The 19,417-nt window shown below is 47.9% G+C and overlaps 15 non-coding genes across 15 annotated transcripts; 8 read left to right on the top strand and 7 right to left on the bottom strand.

The window, feature by feature from the left end:
* The first annotated feature begins 93 nt into the window (after window positions 1-93).
* Trnar-acg (transfer RNA arginine (anticodon ACG)) lies at window positions 94-166 on the top strand. The gene has a single exon. It is a non-coding gene; the product is annotated as a tRNA-Arg (tRNA).
* Window positions 167-449: 283 nt separating this feature from the next.
* Trnam-cau (transfer RNA methionine (anticodon CAU)) lies at window positions 450-521 on the top strand. The gene has a single exon. It is a non-coding gene; the product is annotated as a tRNA-Met (tRNA).
* Window positions 522-754: 233 nt separating this feature from the next.
* Trnad-guc (transfer RNA aspartic acid (anticodon GUC)) lies at window positions 755-826 on the bottom strand. The gene has a single exon. It is a non-coding gene; the product is annotated as a tRNA-Asp (tRNA).
* Window positions 827-914: 88 nt separating this feature from the next.
* On the bottom strand, window positions 915-1,006 carry Trnai-aau (transfer RNA isoleucine (anticodon AAU)). Its single transcript is given in 2 exon segments — window positions 915-950; window positions 969-1,006. It is a non-coding gene; the product is annotated as a tRNA-Ile (tRNA).
* Window positions 1,007-1,449: 443 nt separating this feature from the next.
* Trnar-acg (transfer RNA arginine (anticodon ACG)) lies at window positions 1,450-1,522 on the top strand. Its single transcript has one exon. It is a non-coding gene; the product is annotated as a tRNA-Arg (tRNA).
* A 283-nt stretch (window positions 1,523-1,805) lies between these two features.
* Window positions 1,806-1,877, top strand: Trnam-cau (transfer RNA methionine (anticodon CAU)). The gene has a single exon. It is a non-coding gene; the product is annotated as a tRNA-Met (tRNA).
* A 233-nt stretch (window positions 1,878-2,110) lies between these two features.
* Trnad-guc (transfer RNA aspartic acid (anticodon GUC)) lies at window positions 2,111-2,182 on the bottom strand. Its single transcript has one exon. It is a non-coding gene; the product is annotated as a tRNA-Asp (tRNA).
* Window positions 2,183-2,293: 111 nt separating this feature from the next.
* On the bottom strand, window positions 2,294-2,385 carry Trnai-aau (transfer RNA isoleucine (anticodon AAU)). The gene is given in 2 exon segments: window positions 2,294-2,329; window positions 2,348-2,385. It is a non-coding gene; the product is annotated as a tRNA-Ile (tRNA).
* A 443-nt stretch (window positions 2,386-2,828) lies between these two features.
* Trnar-acg (transfer RNA arginine (anticodon ACG)) lies at window positions 2,829-2,901 on the top strand. The gene has a single exon. It is a non-coding gene; the product is annotated as a tRNA-Arg (tRNA).
* A 283-nt stretch (window positions 2,902-3,184) lies between these two features.
* On the top strand, window positions 3,185-3,256 carry Trnam-cau (transfer RNA methionine (anticodon CAU)). The gene has a single exon. It is a non-coding gene; the product is annotated as a tRNA-Met (tRNA).
* Window positions 3,257-3,489: 233 nt separating this feature from the next.
* Window positions 3,490-3,561, bottom strand: Trnad-guc (transfer RNA aspartic acid (anticodon GUC)). The gene has a single exon. It is a non-coding gene; the product is annotated as a tRNA-Asp (tRNA).
* Window positions 3,562-9,740: 6,179 nt separating this feature from the next.
* On the top strand, window positions 9,741-9,813 carry Trnar-acg (transfer RNA arginine (anticodon ACG)). The gene has a single exon. It is a non-coding gene; the product is annotated as a tRNA-Arg (tRNA).
* Window positions 9,814-16,179: 6,366 nt separating this feature from the next.
* Trnad-guc (transfer RNA aspartic acid (anticodon GUC)) lies at window positions 16,180-16,251 on the bottom strand. The gene has a single exon. It is a non-coding gene; the product is annotated as a tRNA-Asp (tRNA).
* An 88-nt stretch (window positions 16,252-16,339) lies between these two features.
* On the bottom strand, window positions 16,340-16,431 carry Trnai-uau (transfer RNA isoleucine (anticodon UAU)). Its single transcript is given in 2 exon segments — window positions 16,340-16,375; window positions 16,394-16,431. It is a non-coding gene; the product is annotated as a tRNA-Ile (tRNA).
* A 443-nt stretch (window positions 16,432-16,874) lies between these two features.
* On the top strand, window positions 16,875-16,947 carry Trnar-acg (transfer RNA arginine (anticodon ACG)). The gene has a single exon. It is a non-coding gene; the product is annotated as a tRNA-Arg (tRNA).
* Window positions 16,948-19,417: the final 2,470 nt, after the last annotated feature.

Genomic DNA, 19,417 nt, shown 5'->3' with positions numbered 1-19,417 from the left:
GCCGTTGTCAGTGGACGACATGCAGTTGCCGAGCCACGGAGAACACGTTGCTTTGCGATGTGCACCCGCCTCGTGGTAGAAAACGCAAACAGTGGCCCTGTGGCGCAACGGATAACGCGTCTGACTACGGATCAGAATATTCCAGGTTCGAATCCTGGCAGGGTCGGCATTTTGTTAGTTGCGGGCGCGTAGCTAGGCAGTGGATTCGAATGTCTCCACCTTCGTGGAGTGCAATGTTAATCCTGAGCATCTCGCAGCTGCATCTCGAGACGATTGCGGTAAATATCGCTTCGTGCAAGCGTCAGCGTAGCGTCAGTCGAGCAAAGTCGAGACAAGTCAAGCTGAGAGATGTTACGCACTTAATTAAACGGTAGGCGCGGGAAACCGACGCAGACAACGCTTTCCAAGTGTCCCATGTCACGCACCGAAGAGCGCGGACGGCTCCACGCAGCAGAGTGGCGCAGTGGAAGCGTGCTGGGCCCATAACCCAGAGGTCCGTGGATCGAAACCACGCTCTGCTAAAATTATTCTTTTTCTTGGGTGCCTCGAGCTCGATCATTAAGCCTGGGGTGAGCTGGTTCAGCGTCAACAGCAACCCCTGTAAGTCGTGAAACGACGACGTCGTGTGAAGAATGCGAGAAACACTTCCTAAGACGCAGACTTTCTTACGATTTTGCAGTAACTACATTCCTTGATCGCAACGTTAATGTCCTTTCGGGCCACGCGTGCAACTTTCGCGATATAAAAATCGCACCTCCCCGGCGGGGAATCGAACCCCGGTCTCCCGCGTGACAGGCGGGGATACTAACCACTATACTACCGAGGAACACGCGATCGGTGACTATAATGCACGCACACTTATGTTTCTCAAGCAGGTGATACATTTCAGAGTCAGCTGCTACGAAATAAAAGTATGCCCCAGGTGAGGCTCGAACTCACAACTCCGGCATTGCTCACGGCTACTGCCTTATTAGTACCGTGCGCTAACCAATTGCGCCACTGGGGCTACAGCAGAGAGCTTTCAGTTAGCGATACTCACTTTGCTGCCAACCTGTTGTGGCTGCACACCCGTCATAAGATCGTCACCTGCGGCCATACTGCGAATTTAGCACCTGTCTACGAATGCCTCATTCGATTCTTGCTTCATATGCTACACTTACAAGCATATCAACCGCTTGTCCTCGCCGAAAAAAATGCAGAAAAACGCGCGCCTTGCCTTCTGCTACCTGTCCAACAGCGAGGGCAGATGTGTGGCAAGCTCTAAGCCGTGCAGGCGCACCGTGGCCGAGCAGCTGGAGGAGAGGTGCCTTCCTTGGCAGCTCCCTGCAGAGTGCGCAAGACCAGAGTGGCCGCGCCGCCGTTGTCAGTGGACGACATGCAGTTGCCGAGCCACGGAGAACACGTTGCTTTGCCATGTGCACCCGCCTCGTGGTAGAAAACGCAAACAGTGGCCCTGTGGCGCAACGGATAACGCGTCTGACTACGGATCAGAATATTCCAGGTTCGAATCCTGGCAGGGTCGGCATTTTGTTAGTTGCGGGCGCGTAGCTAGGCAGTGGATTCGAATGTCTCCACCTTCGTGGAGTGCAATGTTAATCCTGAGCATCTCGCAGCTGCATCTCGAGACGATTGCGGTAAATATCGCTTCGTGCAAGCGTCAGCGTAGCGTCAGTCGAGCAAAGTCGAGACAAGTCAAGCTGAGAGATGTTACGCACTTAATTAAACGGTAGGCGCGGGAAACCGACGCAGACAACGCTTTCCAAGTGTCCCATGTCACGCACCGAAGAGCGCGGGCGGCTCCACGCAGCAGAGTGGCGCAGTGGAAGCGTGCTGGGCCCATAACCCAGAGGTCCGTGGATCGAAACCACGCTCTGCTAAAATTATTCTTTTTCTTGGGTGCCTCGAGCTCGATCATTAAGCCTGGGGTGAGCTGGTTCAGCGTCAACAGCAACCCCTGTAAGTCGTGAAACGACGACGTCGTGTGAAGAATGCGAGAAACACTTCCTAAGACGCAGACTTTCTTACGATTTTGCAGTAACTACATTCCTTGATCGCAACGTTAATGTCCTTTCGGGCCACGCGTGCAACTTTCGCGATATAAAAATCGCACCTCCCCGGCGGGGAATCGAACCCCGGTCTCCCGCGTGACAGGCGGGGATACTAACCACTATACTACCGAAGAACACGCGATCGGTGACTATAATGCACGCACACTTATGTTTCTCAAGCAGGTGATACATCTCAACTCTCGCGTCCCGATGCTTTCAGAGTCAGCTGCTACGAAATAAAAGTATGCCCCAGGTGAGGCTCGAACTCACAACCCCGGCATTGCTCACGGCTACTGCCTTATTAGTACCGTGCGCTAACCAATTGCGCCACTGGGGCTACAGCAGAGAGCTTTCAGTTAGCGATACTCACTTTGCTGCCAACCTGTTGTGGCTGCACACCCGTCATAAGATCGTCACCTGCGGCCATACTGCGAATTTAGCACCTGTCTACGAATGCCTCATTCGATTCTTGCTTCATATGCTACACTTACAAGCATATCAACCGCTTGTCCTCGCCGAAAAAAATGCAGAAAAACGCGCGGCTTGCCTTCTGCTACCTGTCCAACAGCGAGGGCAGATGTGTGGCAAGCTCTAAGCCGTGCAGGCGCACCGTGGCCGAGCAGCTGGAGGAGAGGTGCCTTCCTTGGCAGCTCCCTGCAGAGTGCGCAAGACCAGAGTGGCCGCGCCGCCGTTGTCAGTGGACGACATGCAGTTGCCGAGCCACGGAGAACACGTTGCTTTGCGATGTGCACCCGCCTCGTGGTAGAAAACGCAAACAGTGGCCCTGTGGCGCAACGGATAACGCGTCTGACTACGGATCAGAAGATTCCAGGTTCGAATCCTGGCAGGGTCGGCATTTTGTTAGTTGCGGGCGCGTAGCTAGGCAGTGGATTCGAATGTCTCCACCTTCGTGGAGTGCAATGTTAATCCTGAGCATCTCGCAGCTGCATCTCGAGACGATTGCGGTAAATATCGCTTCGTGCAAGCGTCAGCGTAGCGTCAGTCGAGCAAAGTCGAGACAAGTCAAGCTGAGAGATGTTACGCACTTAATTAAACGGTAGGCGCGGGAAACCGACGCAGACAACGCTTTCCAAGTGTCCCATGTCACGCACCGAAGAGCGCGGACGGCTCCACGCAGCAGAGTGGCGCAGTGGAAGCGTGCTGGGCCCATAACCCAGAGGTCCGTGGATCGAAACCACGCTCTGCTAAAATTATTCTTTTTCTTGGGTGCCTCGAGCTCGATCATTAAGCCTGGGGTGAGCTGGTTCAGCGTCAACAGCAACCCCTGTAAGTCGTGAAACGACGACGTCGTGTGAAGAATGCGAGAAACACTTCCTAAGACGCAGACTTTCTTACGATTTTGCAGTAACTACATTCCTTGATCGCAACGTTAATGTCCTTTCGGGCCACGCGTGCAACTTTCGCGATATAAAAATCGCACCTCCCCTGCGGGGAATCGAACCCCGGTCTCCCGCGTGACAGGCGGGGATACTAACCACTATACTACCGAGGAACACGCGATCGGTGACTATAATGCACGCACACTTATGTTTCTCAAGCAGGTGATACATTTCAGAGTCAGCTGCTACGAAATAAAAGTATGCCCCAGGTGAGGCTCGAACTCACAACCCCGGCATTGCTCACGGCTACTGCCTTATAAGTACCGTGCGCTAACCAATTGCGCCACTTTTTTTTTTGTTTTTTTTTTTTTTTTTTTTTTTGTTGAACACACACTATTGCGCTAGGGAAAAATGGCAATGCTCCTGCGGTGGCCGGGAAACGAACCCGGATCAACTGCTTTTTTTTTCCCTACCACTTTTTTTTTCTTATCCATTTTTTTTATTTTTAGTTTTTTTATTTAACACCTTAACCACTGTTTTTAAATTGTTTTTTTTGGAAAATCAACAAACTAAAAAACTCTTCTTTGCTGGTCTCTCATAGCTTCTGGGGAAAATTAGAAAAAAAATGGCTCCGTTGCTAACACAAGTATTGTTCTCAGTTTCCCGTGTACTGGAGTGGAGTCTGTGAGCGGTGGTAGATGGGGTTGTGTGGGAGGCAGGTCACGAGACAGAAGCAGTGGGGCCTCTTCGCGGCACTACTGGAGTCCCGCGGCCTGTGCCCACCCCCTTAGACTCACATATCTTACCCTATACCCATTCTATTAAATATGATTTTAAGCATATTGCCGTAATTGTTGCCATGATTGGGATAGCTGCAGGTTTTCGCGAATTCGTTTTCCATATACATCTTGAATTCCAAGTGATCGTCACCACCAAGGTTATTGAAAACATAGCTGGAATAGTTGCCCAGCAACCACATAACTACGTTATTTTTCGCCGGCGGATAATATCGCACGTCGGGTTGAGACAACATAGTTGAAGGTATGTTGGCGGTTGTAGTCCTGGTAACAATGGCTATTTTTTCTCTCAGCCAGCCCCAATTTCGTGCACGTTCGCCGCAGGTATAACGGTGCATAACGGTATCCACCAGTTGACAGCTATGGCAGAGAGTTGAATCACTGAGTCCGATTTTGTGCAGCCTCTCATTGGTGCTAATCACATCATTGATTGCTTTGTACCATGCAGTTCGAGAGGCTGAAGTAAGGACACGGGAACTGACATTACGCCATACCATATCCCAGTTGATGCCATTGTACTTCGTAACAATTGGATTCGGTCCTTCGTGTTGTCGCCAGTATGCCAATATTGCTGGAGCCGCTAAATGTCGAGAATGTAAGACTTCTCGACCGATGTAGCTGCGTGCAAAGTAATAATCGCGGATGTGTTTGAGCTTGTAACTGATGGTCTGAATGTTCAGCGGGGGGTCAAGACTTTGCGGCCTGACGGCAGTGAATAATTGCGCCGTAATGCCCGAAGGGTAATTGTTAATAATAGAGACCGTCCTTGTAACATAGAGAGCTGCTGCCTTTTTCTTGATGTCGACTAAGCCCATCCCTCCGTTTAGGGGGTGGAGTGTTGCAGTTTTGGCAGATACGCGAAAAATTTCCCCGCGCCAAATAAAATTGGTTATCTTCGACATAATATTTCTAGCAAGTACTGCAGGGAGCGGCAGAAGCTGCGCCATGTAATACGCCTTTGATAAAATACAGGCGTTGATGAGTTGAATACGATCAAATTGGTTGAGGCTGCGATGGTAATTATCAATTAGGGCACCATTTATTTTACGTGCTACATCCCGCCAGTTAGCCGCTATCATCTTTAGAGAGGACGCCGTCAACATGATCCCCAGGGCCTTGTGTACTCTAACTTGTGTCGCATAATCAACACGCAAATGCTGGAGGCCACAGAGGTTCAGAAATTTGCTTTTTTGTTCATTTAACTGCGCCCCTGACGCCAGACAGTATTTCCGAAGTTCAGCCGCTAATATGGTGACATCATCGACAGTGCGAATCACCACACCCACATCGTCGGCATAGGCTCCGATTACATTTTTTACCCCAGAAATTGTAATCCCAGTGAGTTTCGTCTGCAACTGTTGTAACAGAGGTTCAAGGGAGAGTACAAAAAGCAACATGGACAAGGGGCTCCCTTGTGGAACCCCTCTGTTGATTTGTATTGGCCGCGTCAGTTGTGAGTTAACGGAAAGTTTTGCAGTGATTCCCATGGCCACATTTTTAATCATGGCAATCGTGTTCCGAGAGAAACCCAATCTTTGCATAGTCTCGAGGAGGTACGCGTGATTTACGAGATCAAAAGCTTTAAAAAAATCTAGAAAGATCAGCCCACATTTCATGTTACTAGCGCTCGATAAAGCAATGACATCTCGGTAAAAAGCAGCCGTTTGCAGAATTGTTCGTCTAAAGGCACATGTCTGCTGTTGGCCTATGATTTTAGCAGTGAGCGGCATGAGTCTCACGTTAATTGCGCGAGCCACGATCTTATAATCAGAGTTTAATAACGATATTGGTCGGAAATTGGTGATAGTTTTAGTACCTCTGTTTTTAGGGAGAAGCACAATTTTACATTCCTTAAAGACGGGTGGGACAGACGTTCCTTGCAAGACTTCGTTCACGACTTGAGTAATTTTGTCCCCGATGATGTGCCAATAGTGCTTGTAAAATTCAACTGGTAAGCCATCAGGGCCAGGGGATTTCTTAAGTGGCGAACTGCTGACGACCTCCAAAACATCTTTATTACTGAAGGCTAACGAGATGGAGTCATTTTCTTCCCTTGTTACGGTAGATGAAATGGCGCTAAACAGTCCATCATAGCAGTCGTCGTGTAGAGCCGCTGATGCGTAGGTGTGGACATAATATTCGTGCAGAGCGTTGACAATCTCTCGCTGAGTGTCAATCGTTCTTCCATCCTCGAGTTTCAGGGCATCAATAAAAGTCCGCCTCCTGTTCTTTGTATGTTTGACGAGGTGGTACAGAGCGGCTGCTTCATCATCTCTGACCGACGTCACTTTAGATTTTATCTTAAGGCCGTCCAGTTGCATCCTCTTCAGACTGATTAATTTTGCCTTTATTTTCCGAATGTCGTCGATTCTGGTAGTCGTCGCGTCTGCACGATCGTACAGGTCCCGTAAGATTGTGTAATAAAATTCCATCGTCTTTTTGATCTCCGCCGCCCTTTCAATTCCGAAGTGCATGATGACATTTCGCAGTTTCGGCTTTGCCTGCAGAGTCCACCACTCTATAGTGCTACGAAATCTGTTAGTAGCGCGCAAGCACTGCTCCCAAGCCCGACGCACCCCCTCCTCCAGCTCAACATCCGTTAACAAAGACACATTCAGGTTCCATTGATTTTTATACCATCGTGTGGGTTGTGGAAATAATTTCAGGCACGCGATGACACCACTGTGATCGGAGAAACTGGAGGGGATCGTCTCTACTTTTAATAAATCATTCTCGAAAACGTCGGAAACATAAATCCTGTCGATTCTGCTACAGGAATTCGCGACGATGTGAGTGAAGCGTACCAACGTCGGGTACCGAATTTCCCACGCATCTTTAAGTTTTAGGTCTGTCACGAGGCGCTTTAATTCAGACGAATAATTAAAATTTGGGGACTGATCTTTCCGGGATAAGACACAATTAAAATCACCACCAATGATAAGGCGTCGGGGATTTTTCCTAAATAAATAGAGGATATGTTCCCGAAAAAAATTAGCTCGTTCTGCTCTATAGGTATTGCCAGAAGGTGCGTACAAGTTGATGATGGTGACGCCGTAAACGGTGATCCCCACCCCTCTACCCGATTCCAATTTGTCAATCTCAGTAACTGGAATCCCTTCTCTAATTAAGATTGCGGTCCCCACAGTCGTTTCCGGGGAAAAATTCGTAATTCCGACAAACCCAGGAATAGTAAAAAGTGGCATGGACACCTCCTGCAAAAGTGCTATATCAGTTCCTGACTCATACAGATATTGTTTTAATGCATTCAGTTTCACTTCTGATCTGATTTTATTAATATTGAGGGTCGTGATCGTATAGGCCTGTGACATAATAACCGGACGTCTGAGAGAAAGAGGGATCAACTGCCTTTAGTTGTCCACATCTCCATGCCATTCCATCGTAGTAGCGGCCGCGGAATTCGTGTCTGGAACGTCACTGAGTTGTTCTCTTGCGTCTTTGTTTTTACTCTTTTTCCGGACAGCATTAACATTGGGCGGCACTCGGATCCTGTGACGGACACTGTGTAGCACCGCTGCAGTCGGAGGCGTGGGAGGATCTTGGGTGATGTCAAGCTTCTCTCCTGACAAATCTTGCGCCGGGAGCGGAGGCGCCGAACCCTCTGGCGAGCGATCAGCTGAGCCACCACTTTCACTATCAGTTTGTTTGGCAATACTCGCTGCCCGAAGCTGTTTGTTGTCACTGACAGTCCCGGGCTGCTGTGTTTGTATACCGTCACGGAGTTGTTGACATTCGTGTTGTTCTAAGGCCAGGGCCGGAGCGGCTGCCACGTGTTGTGTACCGTCCGCGCTTAGAGACAGTGTTTGTATACCATCACAGCGAGCCTCAATGTGTGTACTTCCAGCAGACACGTGCGCCACACCTACTTGTTGACCTTCCTGAGTGTGCTGTTGCGGAAGTTCTGAGACATGAGCCTGTGGTAACTGAACGGCATCTACGGAAGTATCGGCGCTTGAAAGTGCGGTAGAAGAATCGTCCACAATTGCTGCACCGGTTATAACCTTTGCGTCCGAAGCGGTTCCCCGGACGTCCGGTTCCGCGGTCTCGTGCGTACTGAATGTGTCATCATCAGAGTCACGGCTGTCACAAGTTCGACGCCTCTTATTAGTCGTGGCATCGACTTTCGCTGGTGGCTTAGCACCATTATCTCTCCTAACCAGAGCCGGAAACTCTTCAGGGCGAATTTCTTGTAGCTCTTCCGAAAGTACGTCAGAACTAGGGACCTCACGCTCTATCATAGGTTTAGCTGCCACTACATCAGCCAACGTAAGCCGTTTACGCTGCTGCAGCGAATTCTTTAGCACAAACATTCGCCTGGGACAGTCCTGACGCAAGTGACCACTCTCATTACAGATATGGCACGTGGGAGGTTGGCCACTGTAAGTAACGTGAGCCCTATAGTCACAAACGGTAATATGGGAGGGTATATTCTGCTTTATATGCATTTCTACAGATCGGACGCCACTGTAACATTGTAATCTGTGCTGGTTCGACCACCGTTCGTTTCGAATCTGCTTGATATCCCCGAATTTAGACAGAACCTCCTTCAGATAACAATTTTCTACTTCAGGGGGTAAATGAAAGATACGCACATTGGTATACTCTACGTCGGCATTGGAAATGAGCACAGTACTTACAGACTCGTCCCGGTGCCGAAAAACAGCTCTCCCTCCGTGTGTCGTCATAATCTTTTCCAGTAACACAGGATTCAGCAATTTTACAAAGAAACAATATTGCTCGGTATCATAATACGCAGTGTGCACCTGATCAGAGGTAATCCCAATAACATCCACAATCCAATCATGTATTTCCAAGGAACTAGGCTGCACGTAACGGGTAGACTTGTCGAAATCAAAACGGAGTGTACACTTTCGCGGAAATAACCTGGACATTGCAAACTATAGCTAGCGGTTGAACCGCTAGAATGACACAAGAACGAAAATCAAACTCGAGATCAATATACACAAATCAGAACACTTCACGGTCAAAGAGAAAGTTAAGTAGTAATCACGACTTGTAAACACGTGTCGGAGCGGAGCACTTAATACGTCCGATCAGCACGGTGTCTCAGGCGCGACTGCGCGCCACTGGGGCTACAGCAGAGAGCTTTCAGTTAGCGATACTCACTTTGCTGCCAACCTGTTGTGGCTGCACACCCGTCATAAGATCGTCACCTGCGGCCATACTGCGAATTTAGCACCTGTCTACGAATGCCTCATTCGATTCTTGCTTCATATGCTACACTTACAAGCATATCAACCGCTTGTCCTCGCCGAAAAAAATGCAGAAAAACGCGCGCCTTGCCTTCTGCTACCTGTCCAACAGCGAGGGCAGATGTGTGGCAAGCTCTAAGCCGTGCAGGCGCACCGTGGCCGAGCAGCTGGAGGAGAGGTGCCTTCCTTGGCAGCTCCCTGCAGAGTGCGCAAGACCAGAGTGGCCGCGCCGCCGTTGTCAGTGGACGACATGCAGTTGCCGAGCCACGGAGAACACGTTGCTTTGCGATGTGCACCCGCCTCGTGGTAGAAAACGCAAACAGTGGCCCTGTGGCGCAACGGATAACGCGTCTGACTACGGATCAGAAGATTCCAGGTTCGAATCCTGGCAGGGTCGGCATTTTGTTAGTTGCGGGCGCGTAGCTAGGCAGTGGATTCGAATGTCTCCACCTTCGTGGAGTGCAATGTTAATCCTGAGCATCTCGCAGCTGCATCTCGAGACTATTGCGGTAAATATCGCTTCGTGCAAGCGTCAGCGTAGCGTCAGTCGAGCAAAGTCGAGACAAGTCAAGCTGAGAGATGTTACGCACTTAATTAAACGGTAGGCGCGGGAAACCGACGCAGACAACGCTTTCCAAGTGTCCCATGTCACGCACCGAAGAGCGCGGACGGCTCCACGCAGCAGAGTGGCGCAGTGGAAGCGTGCTGGGCCCATAACCCATAGTCGCGCTTCAGCTGTGCTACCGTGTGGACGTGTGTACTGCTGCGCTCCGATTGTGTTGTTTACATAGGTGTTCTGCTGTTGTCGTCTTTGCTGTCTGTCCGTTCATCTTCGTGTTTGTGTATCTTTGTCAGTGTTTGGCTGTTCATCACCGTTCTGTCTCTCACCGGAATTTCGGTTTTTTAACCGGAGTTTCATCCCTGTTCTGAATCATGTCTACGAACGTCAGGAAAAACACACTGGTCTTCGCTTTCGACAAGGAAACCCGTCATATCCAGCCAACGTCACTGGAAATACACGATTGGATAACTGAGGTAATTGGTGTCAACTCTGATTCCGTCCATACCATGCAGTTAGACAATGATAAATACTGTATTTTTGTTAAGTTTGAGAGCTCGGTGACGATAGATAGACTTTTAGCAAAGTGGGGTAGTGAAGTAGAATTCATTCACAGAGACGGCTCGAAGAGCAAAGTTCGGATCTGGCGAGCTGATATTGTTTACACTACCGTTCGCGTGCTTAACTTACCTATTGAAATTGATAATGATTTAATTAAGGATGCGCTTTGCAAGTATGGTGACGTTAAATCTGTTAATAATGAACGTTGGTCTCGTCACTACAAACTACAGTGTTTTAACGGAATTCGATCTGTGGAGATGGACATCAAGACCAATATTCCGTCTCATATATTTGTAAATGGCTACAAGGCGCAAATTGTGTATTCAGGTCAAGTACCGACCTGTCATGTTTGTAATGAGTCTGGCCACTTTAGACAGGATTGTCCGCGGCGGGTTTTTGTATTGAAAAGTAACCTAACGCAACGCCAGAAACTTACCCTAAACGATGTCTTGCCAAATAATGTATCAGTCCCGTTGGGTGTGGATACTGCCCAAGCAAACCACTCTGATTTATCCGTCAATGATATTACTCAATTTCCATGTTTAGATAAAAAGGCTGATCCTGATACCCCCGCATCCTCCGAATTGCAGACAAAAAAACGGCCCCATGAGATAACTGATAGCTGTTCTGACGACGAGTTGTCTGACAAGTCTCACTCCGTGCGCAAACAAAAACAATGCGAGGAGGAGGTAATGCCACACCTCCAGGAAATACAGATGGAAGCTTGTAATCAATCAGAACGTAAACAGTTGGTGGGAAACTGCGAAGACGGGGATGTTTCTAGCAATAACCGCGAAACATCAGGAGGCGACACAGTTTGCACAGACGAGCAGACTTCTGACAATCACGAGACACAATTAGTGTGTCTGGCTCAACCCTCTGTAACGGCTAGTGGTTCCCCGAACGGTACAGATCACACGACAGGACTAAGCAGTACCGGCCGTGTCTTACAGTTGGACGACCCGACAAGATCGGCGTCACAACCGACCACCACAAAACCCGTTACAGAGCCTTCGGATGCCCCACGAAGGAAGATAAAGCCGCAACCGAATGTCAATGCTCCTCGTAATCAAGCGAAGTTAAAGAGCGCGAAAGGTACCACGCAACCCCATAATGTGCGTTACGAAACTGTCAGGCACGGGTCATTGAAAGAATCTCCTGAGGAACTTCCTGATAATCAATCTTCTACTGACTCAGGAGGAAAATCTCAAACCTAGACTGCACCAATACTGTAATTTGCAACCTCTCAATGGGACGTTCTGTTCTGTCTAAATTTTCTGTGTCTCCTAAGTAATAATTTAGTAGCATGTTATTTATTCACTGTCCTCACATCCAACGAGTAATAGCGCAATGACCCAGTGTTATACTATTGCTACTGTCAACATTAATAAAATACGGTCGGCATTGAAAATAGCAGCGCTAAAAGAATTTTTATATGATTCGGGAACTGATATAGCCCTGCTGCAGGAAGTTGTCACGTCAGATTTAAATATTCCCGGGTATGTTGCTCACCTAAATGTCTCCCACGAAGCTAGCGTGGGGACAGCTTTTTTAATCCGAGATGGGATTCCAGTAACGGAAGTAGAACGACTGGAATCTGGAAGGGGAATAGGGCTCAAGATTTATGACGTGTCCCTTATTAACTTGTATGCCCCTTCCGGCAGCTCACATAGATCTGACAGAACACGATTTTTTAAAGACGAGGTAATATATTTATTACGCAAAAACCCCAGTCGCCTTATAATGGGAGGTGATTTTAATTGCGTCCTCAACAGGAAAGATCAGAGTCCGAATTTTAATTATTCTGCTGAATTAAAACATCTCGTTACTAGCTTAAAGCTAAAGGATGCTTGGGAATGCAAACACCCTGCTATTGTCGAGTACACTTATGCAACATCCAATGCATGCAGTAGACTCGATAGATTCTACATTACCGAAAATCTCGAAACAGCTCTATTGAAAACGGAAACAATTCCTGTCTACTTTTCGGACCATTCCGGTGTGTTGGCCTGTATCAATTTACAAGCGCAGCCAATCCGCCGCTTCAAAAACCAGTGGAATTTAAATGTCTCGCTGTTACCAGACCGTGAATTAGAAGATCAGATAAAAGACGCATGGGCGTTGTGCCTGCGTGCTCTTCCTAGATACGCGACTACCATAGACTGGTGGACAAAAATGACAAAGCCGAAACTTAGGAAGACGATCATGCAATATAGCTTTCAGAGGGCCAGAGATCTTAAAAACACTATAGAGTTCTATTACTCAGTACTCAGAGAGCTATATGGTCAAACATCTGGTTCACATCTTCGCCTGACAGATATCAAAAAAATTAAGGCTAAATTACTTAGCATTAAGAGGCATCAACTGGAAGGACTTAAAATAAAATCCAAGGCGAAATCTGTATCAGACGACGAAACAACTTCCCTATACCACCTTCTGAAGCACGCTAAAAACAGAAGAACAATGCTTATCGACGAATTACGGACGCCGAATGGTACAAGTCTTAGGACACAGAAGGAGATTCTGAATGAGATCTATCGCTACTTCGATAAATTATATTCTGAAAATTCCAGCTGCGAGGAATCTATTGATGATTTCCTCGACTTTCTTGTGCCACAGCTGACGGATGATGACAACGTTACCTTCCTGTCGCACGTATGTAATGAGGACGTTTATGAGACTCTGTGTAACTCCCCTCTGAAAAAATCCCCGGGTCCTGATGGTCTACCAGCAGAATTTTATGTCCACTATTGGCCGATAGTGGGAGGGACAATTACAGCGATTGTAAATGAAGTTCTTCAGGGCGCAATGTTACCCTCTGAATTTAAAGAAAGTAAAATAGTCCTTATCCCCAAAACTAAAGGACACACAGATCTTACTAACTTCCGACCGATTTCGTTGCTCAATGCGGACTATAAAATAGTAGCAAGAATTCTCAACAAGAAAATTTCATCCTTAGCAAGTAGACTGATTAGTCCGTATCAACACTGCATTGCAGGTAAAACTCTGTTTCATAATTTAGCGGAATTTCGGGATATAATTGCAATCACTTCAGTCACTAACATCAAATGTGCCCTGGTTTTCCTGGATTTCCATAAAGCATTCGATCTCGTGAATCATCTCTACCTCTTCAAGACGTTAAAAAAGCTTGGTTTCCAAGAACGAGCCTTAAACGTAATACAAAACGTGGCGACAGGAATAAACGCATGCATAGCAGTTAACAGTCAGGCTACGAGAAAATTTCAAATACGACGCGGTGTTCCTCAGGGAAGCCCCCTTTCTATGTCACTCTTTGCCATTTCACTGGACCCATTTCTTAAACGTATTCACGATAAATTAACAGGAATAACACTGTCAGGGTGCAAAACAGCTATAAAAGCTTATGCTGATGATGTAGGCGTCATAATCAGAAATAATGACGATGTTGCTACGTTAGCTGCAGTGATTCAGACTTACTGCAGTGCGTCTGGGGCAAATTCAAATGAAAAGAAAAGCAAAATTTTACATCTTAGGGGTTTTGAGCACATAAACGTAGAGTGGGCAAAGCTGGTCAGGCAGCATACGACGCTTGGTGTTACATTAACCGCATGCCCAATGAAAATGACTGCGTTGAATTGGAAAGCTGCGGCACGGAAAGTGCAGGGTGCTATAATGGAAAATTTATCACGGAACATGAATCAGATTCAGAGGATTAAGTACATCAACACGTGTATCTTAGCTACAGCATACCACACTGCTCAGCTCTTTCCACTACCCAAAATGATAGCCAGGAACATAACGTCCAGAATCACAAATTTTCTGTGGAAAGGAGAACTGTTTCGAGTAACCGCCAAAGTGGCCACCTTACATCCCAGAAATGGTGGTTTAGGTCTAATCAATATTACCAACAAAGCCTCTGCCCTCTTCGTCAAAAGGCAACTAACTATCATTAGAGAAGTACCGGAAAGTATTTCAAGCCGACTTTTTGAAATTCTCAAACCTCGCAGCCTGCAGCCTCCTATTGATGTGCAAAAAATTAACAATCGTCTCCAGCACGTGCGAGCCTTTTATATTGAACTTAGCTACTTGAGGGACGAAGTTACACGGCTACGTCACCTAACGTCAAAAGACATTATGCGGCTCTGGCAGACATGTGAAGGAAAGAATAAAGTAGAGAGACAGTTTCCTCACATACACTGGACTGCTATCTGGCAAAACATCAATTTAAAAGTTTTATCTTCTGACATAAGAACAGCATGGTACAAAGCCGTTAATAATATCATTAGCACCAACGAAAGATTATATGAAATTGGCCTCAGTGACACCGATCTATGTCAACGATGTCGACTAGTGGACACAATTATCCACAGATACACTTGCGGCGGCAATATACATATCTGGAATTGGCTCAAAGTGCAAATAGCTCTCATTACAAGGTCTTCACCACAGTACATCTCGCTGTCAGTGCTGCACAGACCACAAGACCGTTATTTTCCAGAGACGAAGAATAATGCTGTTTATTGGCTCCTGGGAAATTATGTAACTTACGTAACTCATGACGCTGGAACTGACACCGTTACAGATTTCCAGATATACTTACAGTGCAAATACCACAACATACGTACTTATGCGGACCACAAGAAGAAATATGGTAATATGCTACAAATTATATTTGATAGAATGGGAATAGGCTAATAACCATCAACCTAAAGCACACAGTATTGAGTGAATATATTACTATGTGCAGAAGCATTGTGTGTTTCATTTCTTATACTTTCATTTTTGTTGATTTTCCATTATGACAAAATGGTCAAAAACGACAACTGATAAAAAATAAATAAAAAAAAAAACTTCAAAAAAAAATGAAAGGAACAACAGGTAGAAGATTGAGTTATATTTTTCATTTCATGCACATGAAGGGCAATTACTTATTTCAAGAAAGAATTCTTTTCATTTAATCATGATAATATAAAAAACCACACAAAAAAGAGGAAACACAAATTACAAAAAAAAAAAAAAATTTAAATACATTTTAAAAAATTGCCAAAGGCGGCAGTTGTATTTTTGGACCATAGGAGGGACAAGGTCGAAAATCAGTGATAGGTATGGTGGAGACATTGCGGCCAGGCCTCAGATTATTTTTGACCCCTGCCCGCTTTGCCTCCCCCTGCCTATTACTGAAAAAAAAAGAAAAAAAACTAAAAAAAAGTTGGAAAATAAAAAAAAATGGACAAGGCGTCGGACTTCGGATCCGAAGATTAAAAGAGAGAATAAAAAGGAAAAAAAAAAGTGGTTAAGGCGTAATAAAAAAAATGGTGTAACGGTTAGCAAAAAAAAAAAAATAAAAAGAAAAAAAAAATAAAAAGAAAAAAAAATAAAAAAAAAAATAACCCAGAGGCAGAGGTCCGTGGATCGAAACCACGCTCTGCTAAAATTATTCTTTTTCTTGGGTGCCTCGAGCTCGATCATTAAGCCTGGGGTGAGCTGGTTCAGCGTCAACAGCAACCCCTGTAAGTCGTGAAACGACGACGTCGTGTGAAGAATGCGAGAAACACTTCCTAAGACGCAGACTTTCTTACGATTTTGCAGTAACTACATTCCTTGATCGCAACGTTAATGTCCTTTCGGGCCACGCGTGCAACTTTCAAGATATAAAAATCGCACCTCCCCGGCGGGGAATCGAACCCCGGTCTCCCGCGTGACAGGCGGGGATACTAACCACTATACTACCGAGGAACACGCGATCGGTGACTATAATGCACGCACACTTATGTTTCTCAAGCAGGTGATACATTTCAGAGTCAGCTGCTACGAAATAAAAGTATGCCCCAGGTGAGGCTCGAACTCACAACCCCGGCATTGCTCACGGCTACTGCCTTATAAGTACCGTGCGCTAACCAATTGCGCCACTGGGGCTACAGCAGAGAGCTTTCAGTTAGCGATACTCACTTTGCTGCCAACCTGTTGTGGCTGCACACCCGTCATAAGATCGTCACCTGCGGCCATACTGCGAATTTAGCACCTGTCTACGAATGCCTCATTCGATTCTTGCTTCATATGCTACACTTACAAGCATATCAACCGCTTGTCCTCGCCGAAAAAAATGCAGAAAAACGCGCGCCTTGCCTTCTGCTACCTGTCCAACAGCGAGGGCAGATGTGTGGCAAGCTCTAAGCCGTGCAGGCGCACCGTGGCCGAGCAGCTGGAGGAGAGATGCCTTCCTTGGCAGCTCCCTGCAGAGTGCGCAAGACCAGAGTGGCCGCGGCGCCGTTGTCAGTGGACGACATGCAGTTGCCGAGCCACGGAGAACACGTTGCTTTGCGATGTGCACCCGCCTCGTGATAGAAAACGCAAACAGTGGCCCTGTGGCGCAACGGATAACGCGTCTGACTACGGATCAGAAGATTCCAGGTTCGAATCCTGGCAGGGTCGGCATTTTGTTAGTTGCGGGCGCGTAGCTAGGCAGTGGATTCGAATGTCTCCACCTTCGTGGAGTGCAATGTTAATCCTGAGCATCTCGCAGCTGCATCTCGAGACGATTGCGGTAAATATCGCTTCGTGCAAGCGTCAGCGCAGCGTCAGTCGAGCAAAGTCGAGACAAGTCAAGCTGAGAGATGTTACGCACTTAATTAAACGGTAGGCGCGGGAAACCGACGCAGACAACGCTTTCCAAGTGTCCCATGTCACGCACCGAAGAGCGCGGACGGCTCCACGCAGCAGAGTGGCGCAGTGGAAGCGTGCTGGGCCCATAACCCGTCTACTCGCGGCTGGCGAGGTGCGCGGACGTGTGCTGTTTACGTCCTTGCTGTTCCGGGCCAGCGCCGAGGCGAGTGGTGAGTAAACGCGGTGGGACTAGCCGTTTTCTCGAGGAAGTTAGTAATGCACGCGTGATAAAGATGGAATCTCATTTCCGTAAGAACACTCTGAAATTTAGTTTCGACGACCATTATGCACGACCTAAGCCATACGAAATAGAGGCCTTTTTACGCGATGTAGTGAAGTTACAATTTGACGACGTTATCGGGATCCATCTGTCGATAGTTAGCCGACCAGTCTATGTGAAGATGGCGAACGCAGACTGCTGTGCACGAGTAATAGCCTCTTCGGGAGGTCGATTTAAGTTCACCCATTGTGACGGTCATGTGGGGGATGTGACGGTTGAAATGGCGGGACTTGGGGTCCGGACCATTCGGATCTTTGAACTTCCGTTTGAGGTGCCTGCAGGGCAGGTCAATACTGTTCTTACTACCTATGGGACGGTCTTAAGTAATACAGCGGAGAAGTGGACAACTTTCAATACCTTCCCTGTTCTCAATGGGGTGCGGCAGGTCAAAATTGATCTTCGGCGTCACGTCCCTTCATATATATACGTCGGTGGATGTAGAGCCATTGTCATGTATGACGGGCAACCCCGAACGTGCTCAGGTTGTGGTAAGGAAGGCCATGTTCGCTCAGACTGCATGCAGAGGAGGATAGCGCAGTTACCAGTGGGAGAGGCCGTGCGCTCTGCGAATATGCAGACGTTGCCGGTCAGTTACGTTGCAGCAGTCAGGGGACCGGAACCGGACCACTTACCTGTAGAGGAGGCGGCTCCTCGCACGTCACCACCTGAGAACCACGATGCGCCCATGGTCGCGAACCGGATAGAGGCGACAGACTTCTCCGCTGCCCCGTCGGAGCAACGGGTAACTCCCGATGACGAGGGCCATGCCGCAATTGCTGCGGCTGAAAACGTCGTACTTCAGGATTCGGAGGACCCGCAGGAACCGGACCAGACCGTATCTTCCGATAGCGAGATGAGCCGACCACGGCACTCTCCCCGCAGACGCAAAAAACAACGGATTGCGCCCCCGAACGCGGACCAGACGGCGAAGGAGGTGCGTGAAAAGGCTCAGCGGGTTGGCCGCACTCTTGGAGGAACACCGGTCGCACAGGACGATGGCGTCCACCAGGTCCTCATTCCGGCAGGCATTCTTGCGACGGCCGAGCCATCTAACCCCCCCACCGAACAGATGATAGTGGACGCGACACGGGAGGTGATCCCGCATGACATACCCATGCAGACACTTGACGGCGACACGGCGTCGGTTGGACTCCGGGAGACCGGCAACTGGGCCGATGATGTGGAAAGCGTTCCACCAGGAGGGGACTTGAATGACGACCCTATGGTTGGTGTGGAGACGGCGATTATGCGCGGGGTCAGAGATGATACGGATGGGATTCCCATCCGCCACAGCGACCAGTAATCTCTAGTGCGTGCAGTCACAGACAAGGCCTTCCTCCCTTCCATCAGCGAATGACATCTGCACAAGCATACAGGATAGGCACTGTTAACATCAACAGTATCAGCAGCAGTCTCAAGCTGCAGACCTTACGTGATATGTTATACGCCGCCGAACTCGACGTGGTCTTACTACAAGAGGTGAAGAACGTAGACCTCGCCACGATTGGTGGATATATAGCCTTCACTCACCCCGGGACTGTGCAAGACCTTGGAACAGCCATCCTTACAAAGGAAGGGATATTAGCGACTGACGTAGAGTACCTCCCAACGGCGAGAGGCATGGCGCTCACCATTTACGATACTCGTATTGTCAACGTCTATGCCCCTTCAGGCACTGGTAACAGACCAGAACGGGCGGTATTTTTTAAAGATGCTATTGCACCTTTGCTTGTAGGCCATTACGACAACATTATCTTCGGTGGCGACTACAACTGCGTCCTATCCCCGAAAGACCAGACGCCACATTTTAACACTTGTCCGGATCTAGCGGCTATAATACGGGACTTTCATTTTATTGATACCTGGGAACACGTCAATGGCGATAGGCCAGGATTCACGCATGTCACGACACACTCCGCCAGCCGCCTAGATCGTATTTACGTAACGCTGGATTTAAGT

The sequence above is a fragment of the Schistocerca nitens genome, chromosome 9, assembly GCF_023898315.1.
Source record: "Schistocerca nitens isolate TAMUIC-IGC-003100 chromosome 9, iqSchNite1.1, whole genome shotgun sequence".
Lineage (NCBI taxonomy): Eukaryota > Metazoa > Arthropoda > Insecta > Orthoptera > Acrididae > Schistocerca > Schistocerca nitens.
This window is presented reverse-complemented; position numbering and strand designations above follow the sequence as displayed.